Source organism: Ictidomys tridecemlineatus, chromosome 5 (genome assembly GCF_052094955.1).
Source record: "Ictidomys tridecemlineatus isolate mIctTri1 chromosome 5, mIctTri1.hap1, whole genome shotgun sequence".
Classification (NCBI taxonomy): Eukaryota; Metazoa; Chordata; class Mammalia; order Rodentia; family Sciuridae; genus Ictidomys; species Ictidomys tridecemlineatus.
The window spans coordinates 82,455,859-82,472,576 of record NC_135481.1 but is presented as its reverse complement, the minus strand read 5'-3'; the positions used below and the strand labels follow the sequence as shown (position 1 = coordinate 82,472,576).

At 36.3% G+C, this 16,718-nt stretch overlaps 1 long non-coding RNA gene across 1 annotated transcript in view; it reads left to right on the top strand.

Moving 5' to 3' along the window:
• LOC120886800 (uncharacterized) overlaps positions 1-16,718 on the top strand; it is a 110,504-nt gene that overhangs the window by 91,220 nt on the left and 2,566 nt on the right. The window contains exon 2 of the long non-coding RNA XR_013439042.1: positions 14,680-14,755. This is a non-coding gene — a long non-coding RNA (uncharacterized LOC120886800). The remainder of the gene's footprint in view (positions 1-14,679; positions 14,756-16,718) is intronic.

Genomic DNA, 16,718 nt, shown 5'->3' with positions numbered 1-16,718 from the left:
GAACATTTCCCCATACATTTGTATGGCATGGTTTATTTTTAATATATCATCTTCTTTAATAGGGCTAAGGTAAGAATCACATTTCTTTGACTTCTGACCGAGACAGAGAAGGCAACATGCATTGGAGATGTCACTGGGAGAATGTTGAGAGATCCACATTTTTGGCACTTGCTAATTTTTGAAACTTCCTAATGCATGTCTCAAAAAATTAGTTTCTTGACTCCCTATAAGAAAATATGGTGATCTGTGCCCAAACACTTTTCAGTAACCTAGGTTTCATCAAATACAAAGTAATCATGCAATATTCATGTAGATGATCAAGAAAATGCATCTTCCATTTTAAGTAGGAAAACTAATTGCAGGTGATTGCAAAAAGAAAATGGCAGGGTATGTGCGCAGTGGGATTAAAAAACACAGTATGAAGCACAGGCCATTTTATTTGGTTTTTGAAATTATTGATTCACGATTCCTAGGCCCTGGTTAAGAGGAGATAAATGTTAAAGTTGTGATTCTTATGTGGAACAGAGAGACCATTTGCTATCTCTACAGGAATTCTTTGGATACTCACACAGAGTCAGGAAGAAGGGGGGAAACCCTAGCAAAAGAAACATTTGCCTATCCTAATGTAATGCAACGAGATTTAGAACTGCTTCTATCGATGACTGGGAGAGTAAAGATCTGGTGATGACTGGGAGAGTAAAGATCTGGTGTTCTGTGGTTTAAAGGAGATTTTGTATAACCAGGCCTCCAGTGCTTTGATCCTTTCCGCCTAATTGCTGCGAAGCTGTAAACTTCTCTAGGGTCAAAAACTTGCTTCTAGTCAGACACAGCCTGCTTTTTTGTTAGGATGACACAAACAGAACACTTTCCATTGTAAAAGTCGTCTTTGATCATTAGAAGAAATTTGCTTGTGATAGGTACAGATGGCTAATTTTCTCCTTCATTAATTCATCAAACATATATTGAGTCTCTACTAGGCCTTGAAAATACCAAAGTGAAGCATATTCTATCAGGAGAGAATTTTCAAGTTAGCATACAATCACAGGAAACCACAGTGTGATGGTTAATGGATGGAGGTCTAGGAGCACAAAGGAGAGGTGCTTAAGAAGACCTTAGGAAGTCACTGAAAACTGCCACAAGTTGCCAAGCAACAATGCTTTGTAAAAGGAGGATTCAGATTTAAATTCTCCTTCCTGCATTTGTTGTTCTCTTGGTGTTTGAGGGCACAGAAAACCCTTCTAGAAGCCTACCATATATTTTCCCTCTGAATGCCACCACCCTAGGCTATGGTGAGTTGGATGACTCTGGGGGACCTGTTGGTGGCCCTTGTTTATCTTCACTTAATTGTACAGGTCACATTGGTTACATGCTCTCTGACTCCTTTTCCAGGCTTAGTAGAAAGGCAGTGCTGGGCACAGGTCCAGGTGAAGAGCTTGGCCTTCATCATTGTGTCGTAAAAGCACAATGTCAGCTTTGTCTCTTTTATTATGCCAGTAGCCTGCACTAATCAAATTTAACATTTTTGTCCTTCCATTCATTTTCTATAGCTACTATTCCTTTGTGACTTTGTTAGTTATTCAGAAGAAACATTTTATCCAAGGTAGCAGGGCCAGAGGGTAGAATAGAAGCTGGTTTCAAAAGATTTATCTAACGGAGATTCATTTAAAAGAAGTTAATATCAATTTTTTTAAAATGGAGTCTCTTCCATGCTGAATATAGTCAACTTCAATTTGGAATACATAACTTGACATATATGCAAATAGATGAGTGGATCATTGAATGGATGGATATGGATGGAAGAACAGTCAGATAAAGTAGGTTCCTCTGTCCTCAAGAACCTCACCAAAAGGAAACAACTGATACCCCTCTTAAGGTATATACCAAAATACAATTGCCATCTTGTCTCAGTCAAGGCTGCCAAGCATTTAGCATGCTTATGCTGATAAACTGACACAATATTTGAAACTAAAGTTTCCTGAGAACTTAAGTTCACTCTACCAATAACTCAAATTAAAACAATATCTCTTAAAAAATTAATTCTGAACAGGAAAAAGGTGTTGTCCTCACAAAGGAGTTGATATATGGGTTGGCTGGTTTAACCCATCAAGTAACCCAGAGGGACAAGAGCATTGGGACAGAAAGAACATACCCCTCTTAAGGTATATACCAAAATACAATTAAGGTATATACCAAAATACAATTGGCATCTTGTCTCAGTCAAGGCTGCCAAGCATTTAGCATGCTTATGCTGATAAACTGACACAATATTTGAAACTAAAGTTTCCTGAGAACTTAAGTTCACTCTACCAATAACTCAAATTAAAACAATATCTCTTAAAAAATTAATTCTGAACAAGAAAAAGGTGTTGTCCTCACAAAGGAGTTGATATATGGGTTGGCTGGTTTAACCCATCAAGTAACCCAGAGGGACAAGAGCATTGGGACAGAAAGAACATGGGGAGTAAGGACACGGAATAATGGAGTGAGGCCAGAGAGTCGGGAGTTGGCCTCAAGAGCTGGGTGAGGGAGCTGGAGAGAGGAATTACAGCTGATCTTAAAGGAGTTTTTGTTCTTTGGGAAATGAGGTGCCATAGATAAAACGGCAGTTTAAACCTAAAATGAGAAGGAGGGCAAGAAAATGTAACAGGTGCAGCTGAGTTTCAGAAGGCCAAAACCCTTGTCCTCCAGTTCAATTCCATTCTACAGGAACACTTCAAAGCTGGAAGGAATCTGAGATATAATCTAGTGTCTAGCCCAACACCCCTCAGCTTCCAGCAAGAAAACTTAGTGACTTAAATGACTCAAACTACTTAAATGACTTACCTACTACTCAGTGATAAAATCAAATTCCTGCTTTGCCACAATCTCTATGGCTTTAGGCAAATTACTTAACTTCTTCCCCTTAGCTTCCTTGTCCAGAGGATGGATGGTATTGTGATAATATATGAAAAGTGCTTAGTAAACTGTCTGACATGTAAGAAGAATTCAATTAATGTTAATAAACACAAGTACTAACAACAAAAATAACGACAATATTATTGAAATTTCCTGATTCTGTCCAAAGCTCTTTTATGTATGCCAGTAGCGTTCAGATCATCTGAATCACCTGAAGTGTTTTAGAAAGTTGTAAGTTTCTTGGCCTCTCCAGACCCACTGAATCTGAACCTTGAGGTGGTTGGGGAATCTGAACTTTTGTAAAGCTCCCCTGGATGGCTCTGATAATATGAACAAGGATTAGAAACAACTGGTCATATTTACTGCTGATCAAACGTTATTTTCATAATTTTTTTGTCCTAGGTATTAAACCCAGTAGCGCTTAAGTACTGAGCCATATCCCTACCCTTCTTATTTTTTATTTTGAGACAGGGTCTCACTAAGTTGCTTAAGGCCTTGCTAAGATGCTGAGACTGGCTTTGAATTGAGATCCTCCTCCTCAACCTCCAAACTGCTGGGATTACAGGCATGTGCCACCACTCCTGGGTATTTTCATAGTCATTGAATGAGAGTTTGGAATAATTTTCACTGTTTCAGTCCTTCAAATATATATATGAAAGTACCTGGGCACAGGAGCACACGCCTGTAATCTCCTGGCTTGGGATGCTGAGGCAGGAGAATCGTAAGTTCAAAGCCAGCCTCAGCATCTTAGGGAGGCCCTAAGCAACTTAGTGAGACCCTGTCTCTAAATAAAATATTAAAAAGGGCTGGAGATGTTGTCCAGGAAAAAAAAAAAAAAGGAGAAGAAGAAGAAAGAAAAGAAAAAGAAATATACATGTAAGCACAAGACATAATGCTGGAATCCCAGGAGGTTAGAAATACACATCTGTGCTCAAAAGGAAGGTAGGGGTGATTGGATGGTAAGACTAAGAAATGGGGTATTCATCATTGGTAGAAATGATTAATTATGCCTAGTTTTGCATGTACATTTGCATGCCTCCTAATATAACATATGCAAATACATCTTTAATGGCATGACTTGTTTGCCAATGTTGAGTGCTAATTGTAAATAATTTCTATTTTCTGTAGTGTTTAGGAAACTTCAATATGGCACTTGCTGGCAGACAGTTTCTGCCTTCTAGATTTAGCAACATATTAAGTAATCATCACAAAACCATTTTTCACTTACTGCTAACAAAAGAAGTCTAGACAACAATTTGCAATTGTCTACAGGAATGGAATAGGTAAGACAGAGATAATTTAAGTTTATGGAAAAAAATATGACCTATATTTTCCACTTCTTTCCCTGAGTTTTTGCTAATATAGAACAAAATAGATCATTACAAGTTTCACCTCCTCTTATAGGATCCTCTTTACCTTTTCAGATGATGTCATCAACAGTTGACAAAAGATGGTAGTAGAATGAAGAAGAGAAAGAAAATAGGTAGGAACCCGCATAGTCAGTGTCTAGAAATACTGATCCCTAAACATCCACTTGTAATCCCCAGTCCATTGTTCTCAATCTGGATAAGAATGTCAGAAACTCTTACTTGTGAGAGAGATCCCTGGGTCCCACCTCCAGAGTTTCCGATACAGTGTATCTAGGAGTGGACCTAGGAATTTGCCCTAATGACAATCCCTCTCACTTGCACAAACAACTTTAGGATTTTAATATAGATGGTTCTCAGAGTATACTTTGAGAAACATTGCCCTGATTAACATAGAGACTTGAAACTGTGATTCCCGGGTTAGCAGCATCAACAACACTATAACCTGAGAGACTGTTAGAACCGTACACTCTTGGGGCCCATCCCAAGCCTGTCAATCAGAATCTGCATTCATAGGCACATTCAAGTTTCAAAAACCCTGGTATAGAGGAGGCATCTTCTTCCCTCTTTGCATGTATTAACCTATCAGTTTTCCCCTATAGCCTTCCCTTCTTAATCTACCTGAGACTGCTAAAATCAGTGTTTCTCATGGGGGGTCCCCAAACTGACTGAGTTGAAAACTCTCCAAGCAGGACCCAACTTGTGTATTCTAACAAGCCCTTCTGTCCAGATGATTCTGGTGCATGTTAAATCTTGTGAACCACTGACATAGTTCATGTTATTGGTGTGCATTTGAAAATGAAGTTCACCAGTATATTTTGTGCATAACAAATAGGCCAATCTGGGGTTGTGGCTCAGTGGTAGAGTGCTTGCCTAGCACATGTGAGGCTTAGCACCACATAAAAAAATAAATGAATAAAATAAAGCTATAAAAAAAGTTACTTCATTTAAAAAAAAATAGGCCAATGTCACCAGATGTAGAGCAAATCACAGACTTGCTTCCCATTGTCAGTCCCCAGAATCAATCTTACAACATCTCTACCTCTTACTTCACCAGTGAAGAGGATGCTTTGACTAATGCAAGTGTCACAGGCAATGATCTCCTGTAGTAATTTATGCAATGCCAGGATCTGAGCAATGTGGGCAGCTGTGCTATATAATGGTTTCAGGGGACAAGTAGCTCAAACAGTTGGGTTTCAAATGAAAAATAACTTCCGGATCCAAATACCTTAGATAATATGAATTTAGGATTCTACATTTTCTGGAGACTGACATAACTGGAACAGAATGAGTGAAAACTCCAAGATTGGCTGGAGCTCAGAAGAGAGACCGGAGCATGAACTGAGTGCAACATGGTTGAAAGGTCAGGGAAAATGTGACTGGGCCATTGAGTAGTTAATTTCAGCTGAGTCTGTTCACTTTTGTTTTACTCTTGCTTGGACTTTCCAAGATTATTATACTCAACTCCTAACATAACACCAACTAGCTCTAAATTAGAGGTTTTTGTTTCTTTCTCTGCCTCCCTAACCAAATTATCTGTCTTGCTCCCCACCCCCGTGTGTGTGTGTGTGTGTGTGTGTGTGTGTGTGTGTGTGTGTGTGTGTGTGTGTTTCCTCTCTTGGTATCTTTTCTTCACACTCTATGTCCCTCTGAATCTATTTATTCCCCCTCCCCATCCAGAACTCTTTAATGAAAAGATTCAGCACACTTTCCAGACGATGGATGCAGGGAGGATTAGATTTCCATGTGGACCAAAGCAGAGACTGCTAATAAGTTTCTGTTGGTACTGTTGATTTTAAGATGCTGGAGAGTTCTATGATATCCGGTTATTCCCACTCCTTTTATTTTTTTTAATTTGTAAGTATTTGCTATAGATTATTATCATGCTATTTCTCGATGGAACTGAAGTACTAGTTTATCAAAATGTCAGCATAAAGACCAAAAGTCAAGCAAATTTGCTGCAATAAAGAAATGCTGTAAATTTGCTGTCAGTTAAGAAATCCTCTTGAATTCAAAGTGCAAGCCTAGCTGAAAGCATTTTTAATAATTGTTAATGAATGAGAAGTGAGGTTAACCCAGTGTGCATGCACTTCAATCTTGTGCCGTGTTAAATTTCTCAGTTTTAATAATTGGGGCCAATTATTTATGCTATAATTCCAAGAGTGATCAGGGAATACTGAAAATATCAAATCAGGTTCATTTTGCTAATTTCATGTGTTGAAACTCACATCTACTCCCCTTTTATTCTTTTTGAATGTTAATGATATGTACCCTGGAATAACTTTCTTCTTGAAGTCTTAATTATAGATTGGTTGAAAAACTGAAACATTTTAATATTGAAAATATTTGGCAAATAAGCCTATAAAAAATTTTTTATAAGAGTTCTCATTGTAGCCAGGCCAGTGGCACACAGATATATAATCCCAGTGATTTAGGAGACTAAGGCAAGAGGTTCACAAATTCTAGTCCAGCCTACACAACTTAGTGAGACCCTCTCTCAAAATAAAATAAAATTAAAAAGAGTTTCAGGTTTAGCTCAGTGGTAGAGCATCCTTGGGTTCAATCCCCAGCACCATTAAAAAAAAAAAAATTCACTATGGTATCTTGGATATAAGCCCAAAGAGAAGTAGCACATGGAGAAAGTTCTTTTAAAATATACAAAGATACAAAACAATGGAGTCACAGAAGGAAAAAAAAAAAGACTTCCCCAAATCTAATTATCAAAAAGCAATTCATCTTGCTTGAGTATCTTAATCAACGCATCCCTGAAGCCACTTTCTCAATTCACTCTCCTGTCTGATATATGGAGTGTGTGTGCATATGTGTGTATGTGTCTTTTGGTGAAACCTCTTAGCATATAGTGGGGGAAAATGCAGTTTTGCTAATTTTATGTCTTATTTCTTAATGACCTACTTTTCTGCAGCAGCTTTAGTGAAATGGTGAAAGCTTGGTCTGATTTTTTTGAATCTTTTACTTTGTGACTGTGACTCAGCTGGGTAGAGCAAAGATATTTACACAGTGGGGGCGGGGCAGTGTGCATCAGCCTCAGCTTTTGCTGCTTTTGCAGGGAGCTTACAAATTGTAGGCACTCAGAATAAGTGGCATCATTAGTGAACATAAAATGTCCTAAGGGTATGGGAATGATTTAGAATTCTGGTATTCGGTAAGGGGAAAATAGGGGCTCAGGTGTCTGAGAAAACTGGATCCAGTAGCACTGAAATGTGACCTTGGGTAAATCACTTGACCTTAGTTTTTCACCTTTAAAATAAGATGAATTTATGCATTTCACTTTTATTGAAATGCTGAAGGTTATCAAGGCAGTATTTGTCAAGCTCTTCATTTAGAGAATTATTTTAGGTAAGATTTGGCAAAAGAGTTTTTAACATAGGCAGCCTCATATCTAAGTTTCTGTATAAATTGCATATGAAGGAGTCACTGACAGAATAATTCTTTTGTTTCCCTAAAAAAAAAATACATAAACAAATAAAAGGAAGATTGGCTGGATCTTTAGAAATTTGGTCTTTTGAAAGAAACTCAAGTTAAATCAATTTAATCAATAAATACTTTGTAACTTAGGTTGAAAGATCAGGCCCACCTTAGTATTCCCATCAAATGTGAATCAATAAAACACAACCCAAGTACTCCACAGAGCTCCTGCTAGGTAATCCCTGTATTATGCACTTTTAGGTTCATCAATAGTCCTTGCCCTGCAGGGGTTTACATTTTAGACTAGCACTCTTTTAAGAGAAACTTCTATGGTGAAGGACATTCTCTACATTAATGTTGACTGATTCAGTTGACATCAGTCACTTGAGCACTTCAAATGTGGCGAATGTAAAATTAATCAGTTTAAGTTTATATAACCACACAAGGCTGTTGACTACCTCGTTGCATTTCCATTTTAATTGAAGACAACATTAATGAAGATAGAATTAGTAGTGACCATCCATAAGGAGACATACAAAGCAATGTCATTTTGGATACAGGGAGCTTGAGCTGACCCATATTGGCTAGGGTAAGAGAGAAGGTGGGAAAGAGAGGAGAGAATGTTCAGGCTGAGAGAATAATAAACCAATGACCAAAAGACAAGTGATGTTGTTACTAAACAGTTAGGTGATCATTCAAATGAGCACTGAAGGTTCTTACTAGAGCCAAAGAAAAAAGAAGACTGGACATGGGGTGGGCTTTGGGGGGGGGACACATTATTATGTAGTAGGCACTTTCTTTCTGTCTTTCTAATATAATTTAATTCTCACAACTAACTGATTATGTAGTTAAAACTATATCCTTATTTTATTCTTGAGGAACAAACTTAGAAAAGTGTATAATTTCTCCAAGGTCACACAGCAAGGAAGTAGTGAGCTGAGCTTTAGAACCCAGATAGTTTTTTTCCAGGTGCCACATTCCTTAGCCATCTCATTCTACTGCACTGATTAAGAATTTGTACTCTGGAATTTTCCAACTTCTGTGTCTATTTTCTGGTGACCAGGGACATCTATAAAGCAAGAATGAAAAAAACATATAATTTAAGGTGGCTGTGCTAGGATTACCTAAGGTATTGCATGTAGAACACCTAGCAGTGCTTGGTGCGTAAAAAGGACTCAATAAATCTTTGCCTAATTGTATTATCAGAAGTAGATTCAAAATGCAACAAAGAAATTAGGGCCAGCTTGAATAAACATTAATCAACCAATGGTACTTCTTGAACTGAAGATTGGTGTGTTGAAACTATTATGAAGGATAAAGGACAGAAGAGAAGAAGAAGGAGACTGGAATTGAGGAGGCTTCCAAAAGGCTGTTGCAGTCTTAATTGGGTCAGAAGGGTCACATTCAAAGATGGAAGGAATGTAATTGATTTTCTCCCTAGAAACAAAGTAAAACATGTTGATTGGGCATCAGTTTAAAATTTCAGAAAAGGACAAGGAAGACCCTCAAAATCATCTGTAATACCGCATCCAAGAGATAAACACCATCAATATTTTGTATATATCCTTCAAGGTTTTTATGTGTGTGTCTGTGTGTCCTAATTAACTTCTTAAATTTACTGTTATTTGCCTACAGTAATTCACACTTTTGGGATGCTGTTCTATGACTTTTAAAACACACACACACACACACAGAGTCATGTAACCAAGAACAGTCAAGATACAAAATGATTCCATTGACCTAAAAAAATTCCTTTTACTGCCCTTGGGGTCATTCCTCCTCTTATTCCTATCCTCAGCTCCTGGTGTCCATGATCTATTTTCTGTTCTGATTATTTTGCCTTTTCTGGAAAGTCATTTCAGTAGAATCACATAGCCTTCTGAGTCTGGCTTCCTTCACTTTGCATAAGGCTTGTGAGATGTATCCATATCTTCACAGGTATGAGTAGTTCATCTTTTTACTGATGAGTGATATTTCATTGCATAGATGTATCATAATTTGTTTCCATTCATCAGCTGAAGAAAATTTGAGTTGTTTCTGGGGTTTGGCAATGATGAATAAAGAACTAAAACAATCAAAGAAAGGTTTTGTGTGGAAATAAGGTTTCATTTCTCTTAAGTAACTACATAAGAATGGGAATACTGAATCATATGTTAAGCACAAATTTAGCTATAAAAAAATGCCCAACTGTTTTCCAGAATGGCTGTACCACTTCATATTACCATTATCAAGTATAGGGTTCCATTGCTCTGCACCTTGAGCAGCCATTGGCAGGATCAGTGGTTTGTTTTTTTTTTTTTAAGCCAATCTAATAGGAATGTAGTTGTTTATCATGATAGTTTTAATTTGCATTTTTCTAATAACTAATCTTGTTGGGCATCTTTAGTTGTGTCCATTTATCTTCAAATAGAGAAAATGCAATTTATTTCCAGTTTATATGCATTTATTTCTGTTTTCCATCTGTTTGTGTTCTCTTGAACCTTCAGTATTATGTTGAATAGGAGTGATATGGTTTAGATATGAGGTGTCCCCCAAAAGCTCATATGAGGAATAATGCAAGAAAATTTAGAGGTGAAATGACTGGCTCCTGAGAGCCTTAACTTAATCAATGCCTTAATACACTTGAATGGATTAACTGGGTGATAACTGTAGGTAGATAAACTGTGGCTGGAGGAGGTGGGTTTCTGGGGGCATGCTTTTGGGGTATGTGTTTTGTCCCTGGTGAACTGAATTTTGTCTCTCTATCTCTGGTTCCTGATTGTCATGTTCTGAGCTGCTTTTCTTCTCCATACCTTTCTACCATGATTGCCCAGAGCAATGGGGTTAGCCATGTATGGACTGAGACCTCTGAAACCATGAGCCCCAAATCAACTTTTCCTTCTCTAAAATTGTTCTTGTCAGGTCTTTTGGACACAGAAAAAAAAAAGAAAAGAAAAAAAAAGAAACAAGGAGTGGTTCTAGCATTCATTCACCCTTACCTTATTCCTGTTCTTAGGAAAAAAAGCATTAATTCTTTCACCATTTAATGTGATACTAGCTGTTGGGTTTTTTGTAGATGCCCCTTATTAGGCAAAGAAATCTCCCTTTATCTTCTTGTTGACTCAAAGTGTCACAAATGGCTTATAGAATTTTTTAATGCTTTGATATGAATATTGAGATGATCACATAATTTTCCTTCTTTAGTCTGGAATTATGAGGAATCACATTGATTCTCCAGCATTAAACCAGCCTTGCATTCCTAGCAGAAATCCCACTCAGCCATGATATATTATTCTTTCTATGTTACAATATTTGAGTTGCATGTATGTGTATTTTTTTTAATGAAAAAAGCAGGATAAAGGTACTATATACAGGTATGTAATCATTTTTAAACATAAAAGAAATACATATTTATAAGAACATTTCTTCCTGATTACTTCAATAGAATTTTCCCCCTAGTTTTCTTTTAGTAAGGGAATAGGTAGCTATGCATATTTTGTTTCAGGTTCCTTAAATTCAAAAACTGGGATAAGCAAGTTCCAGCTCACACAAACCAACTCTTCTAATTAGCTAATAAACTCTGAAATGAATTATTTACATCTTTGACAAAATGGGAAAAGAAAACTGCTCTAAGTTTTGAATGTCATTATAAATGCTAAGAGCAAGAAAAGAGAGTAGATCTCTGAAATGCAGGCCCTCTCCAGCTGTCTGGGAAGTCTGAAATCTCTGCTTTGAGTATAACCTTAAATAAACATCAGAAAACTCTGATATTTGTAAAGAAATATCTTTCATCCATTAAAAAGTACTGTGTAGATATAGATATACCCATATATAGGTATGTAGATGGAGCATCAACAATCTTTTGAAAAATTATACTTTGAAATATTTTTCTTTTTATTTTGAGATATTTCTTCCCTGGACAAACAAGCCTTTTTATTTTCTTAAAAATTAGGAATATGAGTGTCCCCTATCCCAGAAACATGCTTTCAAGATTGATACTTTCTAGGTACCACTTCAGACTTATTTTTAGAATTCCAAGAATATGATTTTCCCCCAGGTTTTATTTTAGAAAATGCAGTCCAGTTGCTCTTCACATCCTCATAAAGGAAAGTGGCACAGCTTTCTTTTACATGTGAGGCAGCTCTCAAGATAATGGTCAATTTTGCTAAAGGCCTCCAGGATACTAAGCATGAATTTTTGGAGGAGTTTTGTTGTTGTTGTTCTTGTTTTTTAGGGGTATCCCTCATTCCCAGTCCTGAATTAAGACTACTCTGGGTCTCTCAAAACGTTTGTACAAGAGGATGAACTTCAATGTTTGCATCATTTCCCCTGTTTTATACTCTCCTCGCATAGACTACAGCTGAGAGTTTTAGAGAAAAGGCGCTTTCGGCAAGTGCAAAGTGGTATTGTCATGTTGCTACTGGAGCTGACTCTGAGAGCCAAGAAAATAGGACAGAATAAAAAGGAAGTAAAATAAGTCATAGTGAAACCTTCTCCCTCAGAGGAAGGAAAGCAAACATTGAAATATTGCTTTTTCCTGGCTGCTTATTAAAGGGGAAATTTGCCTACTGTGCTGGAAGAGTCTTTTATTCATCGTTCTGTTGATGTGAAGCATCCAACTGGAGGTTTGTTTTTGTATGCATAACTCATTCTGTTTCTTAAGGTGAATTCAACTGACAAGTGGGTATTGAACAGAGTTAGCATTTCTCTGATTAAAAAAGATGTTGGTTCGTTTTCATCTTCAATAATTTAAATTAGACCCCCTGAAACTATTCAATTTAAATGTTTGCAGCAAAGTTCATTCACATTTATGAAATATCTGAAGTCATTACAGGAGAGTCTTATTTTATATTAGTAATGGATCAACTTTTTAAAGACAAAATGCTACTTGGATATTTTGTGCAACTTAACATAGTTTTTGTCAATTTTGGAAATGTTTAGGTCCAGGGCATTGTAAATTAATCAACTAATATAAAAACCCTGAGTTTATAGGTATAGAATTGTAGTGCCACATTGTGCAATTAAATACCCCATATTCTATTTTCATAAGTCCAGGGTCATTGGTCTAAATTACAATTATATAATTTCTGTTATGATTGCTAGTGATTGGTATAATTTGACTAATTATTGCCTAAACAATGGAAGTTGGCTGGGACTCAAACTGCAACAAATGCTTTTTTTATGTGAGAGGAACAAGGAAACTGAATGCTTTTTTTTTCTTTTGTCATTCATTGAGGAGCTGCAATTAATCATAAATATTGAACTGGGAAGAGGGGGATAGAAAGCTTTCTTTATTTTCCAGGATCATCTTTCTTGGGTAGGATAGAAGGCAACCCTCCAGAGAAAAATAAATGACCATGTTTAGAGAAACATCACTTTGACTGACTAATTGGAAGGATGGTGGGAAAATCCCACAGGAAATGGTCCGGAGGAGCCTGTGACTTTTATAGTCAATACTCTTCTTAGGCAGAGCAAACATTCCTTTTAATGGCATAAAATCCATTTAAATTGAAAATACCATCTGCCTAACCTTCTAATCTGACCACAGGTTCAAGAATAACCATTGCCAGATAAGAAAAGAATAAAATGTTTCATGAAATACAGGGTGAACTTGTGCCTAGACAATAAGAATGTGATTACAAATGAGAATGCTGCCTTTTGAAAAGGTACTTGTACTTCTAGGTAGTTTTATATATTGCATAACTTACTAAAACCTTCTTAGCCTTTCCAATATTTTCCAGTAATTTCTTTGTCGGTTTTGACCATAAGCTTCGAATAAGTTGATTAAAAGAGAAGTTGGTCGTTGTCACTTTCCAAAGGCTTGAGATCCATGTGCATGCACAGAACTCCACAGAACACCACAACTCAGAATAGAAAGGTTAGGGAAGAAACTAGTGGGTACCATTTAGCTGTTCCCATGAGATCTCAGGAATCACACAGTCTTCCTGGGATTCCTTAGCATCTGTACTGAGGCTGAGAAACACACTGGTCCCTAAAGGTGAGAGATGGGGTATAAGGGAGAAGGTTCTGCTGGAACACCACAAGCTCTCAGTTCATAGTTGGCAGCAAGTTTCTTCCAGGCACATCAGGGCAGTGAGATCTTCCCAGAGAGACATGAATTCTGCCTGTCTTAGGTCCTCTTCTTATAAATTCTACATGGAGAGTTCTCCCATCTTCCGCAACCTTTTACAAGGAGCTCTAGGACTTGGTATGTGCTCACAAGAATCATAATTACCTGCCTCTGAACTTTATGTCCTCAATGCTAGAAAAACTTCTGTTGAAAGAAATAACAGATTAGGTTGGGCATGTCTTCTATGGTGGTATCACATTACAAAATAGTATGGTTTCTGCAGTACTGCATGTAATAAATTGCCTTTAGTGCAGCACAATATAGTATAAATAAAAACATGAGTTTATTCAAATCTTATTTGAATGTTTTATGTGGCTTACCTTAGATAGGAATGTCTCATTTCCTTGACAACTAATGACAGTTAGGCAGAGATAAACTTACCTTTGTAGAGTTGGACTTGTCAAAGCAAAAGAGGAGTTTCCTTTTATTCTTCACTACTGGAAAGTGGCATATCCTGCTGTTTAAATATGACAGATCCAGAACCCAGCTACCTGGGTTAAATTCTGATCCTGCCATTATCAACTACCAATCCTTGGATAATTTGCTTAATTTTTTGGAGCCTCAGTTTCCTTATCTGAAAAATAGAATGTATAATTATATCTACCTCAAAGGACTGCCATGAAGATTAGCCAAAATCATTCATGTCAAACATTTGATAGATTTTAGCTGCCATTTTAATGATTCTTTTCATCTACTTTGATATTTCTTCTTCTGGCCTCTCAGACACCAGAATTACTTAGAATTATGATTATTCAGAATTATTTAGTCTACCAAAATTCTGAGTACCTAAAGAACAATTCTAGAAAAAGTTATTTACTGTTTAGTTACAAAATAGATACATTTCCAACAAGGACCTATTTTCTTCTCTGTCTTTCCCCTCAGCATTGATAAGATGATATCTTCCAACCATAATTACATCCAAAGTTGTACAAGTGGGCCCAGACCTCCAAGAAGTTAGGTAAGTAAACGTAAAATTTGCAGGCCAAGCCATAACTTCGGAAGTCATGATTATAGAAGTCCCTGGTCTGCTTTGAACATACTCTTCTCTTTTGTCTTGGTAGAGCAAGGTCTTAGTTCTACCAGCCCTTTTCAGTCTCTTAGAACTGGTTTTTTTTTTTTTTTTTTTTTTTTTTTTCACTTCAGAAGATGCAGGAAAGCGAGAAGGCAGAAGGAGCCTTGGAACCTACATAGCCTGGTGCCCACTTGGTCATTGATGGCTCATCAGTAGTTCAGTTCTGAAGTTCACAGTTTGAGTTGTGTGTAGATTACAGGTTATTAGCTGGATTTTAAAAAAAACAGAAAAAAACCAATTATTTGGCTTTTTGGGTTATAGAATTCACAGATGTTATTAAAGGTTAGTATAGAATATTTTAAAAATTGAATTATTGATCTAAAAATGTAACATTTTTCATTTTAACTTCTGAGTTTACCTTACAATACAAGTAAATAGGCTGAAGCAATATTAAACTCTTTGATTGCAGCATAAAACATTTTATCTTTCTTGGATGCTACAAGATCATAAACTAAGGAAGTCAAAATCAATTTATGAACTCTCCAAGATCTTGCTAAGGAAATAGCTAGTAAATGCATAGAAAACATGTATTTATTCTTATGAAACATACAAAAATAATCTCAGTATACTTCCCTAAGTGACTCTACTATGCAATATAAGTTATGTAAGATTATGAATATATTGAGTTTACTTAATATGATACATTTGGGAATGGGGTATAATTGAAAGATTTGGGGATAAACTAGCATCAATTGAGTTGAAATGTTCCTTTTTAAATAAGAATTGTTAAATTATACTATAAGATGCTGGAGAAAATATTACACACTACCTAAATATGAAATTAATGTCTCCCTCAACATTGTAATAAGTAGTGCCTTTCAACTTAGTTCATTAATTGAGTAAATTGTTTTAGATGATTCAGATTTTCCACATAATAATATAACTTTTCATTGTTTCTTTTGCCAAATTCTGCTGCTAGATTAGTGTGTTTGAGCAAGCAAATTAGTGCCTCCTAGGAAGGTGTTGCTAAGTCACAGAGCAAAGAGGAATATTTCAAGGAAGTAAACAGTCTTCTGAAGGTGCAACAAGTTCACTTCAAGATTTTCCTTGTAAAGTTGGAACCACAAAGCTCTTCTGCAAGGGGTCTTTCTTCCCATTTGTAAATTGTGACTTCATTTGTACAACTCATTTTACTTACTAAATTTGTCTCCATGGACACTAATCATCCAGTATGCCATACCGTGGGCATTTTTATTCGAGATGGAAATCAGCAATTCTCAACTTGTTTTTAATATCTAGGAGCATGGTAATGTAAATCCGGGGATGTCTACTTCTTAAAAGAAAAAAAAACTCAAAATAATTTTGGACCTCAAGATGCTAATGAAAATTAGAGTAAATGACTGCACAATAATGTGATTTCTAAGATTTAAAATATTATAATATACTTGAAACATTCTTAGCTACAGATACAACTAACTGATTAAAGCAATTGGTTGCTAAGCAAACAACTGAATAGCCTTGATATAACTGAAGTCATAACTGTTTCCATCTTTGGATTCCCATTCCCTTCCCCCAAACCCATGACATTTGGAGACCTTGAGTTAATATTAGAAATTAGTAAAGAAATTAGACTCTGCTCATACATTTTATCATTGAAATGTTTAGGCTTTATAAACTATCATTTTAAAATGTGGCTTTCTTCAGCTCATTAAAATCATAAATGTGTGATTTTAGAAACTCTCCATTTTGCATGAGAAGAAATAAAGTTCAGAAAATTAAAAGAAAGTATTTGTTTTCCAAAATTGTTAGCAATAAAATTTTACCTAGAATCAAGATTTCTCTGAAAAGTATTGTGATTTTTTATCTGTACCTGACTATCTCACTGGCATAGCTCTAAATATCTTAAAGT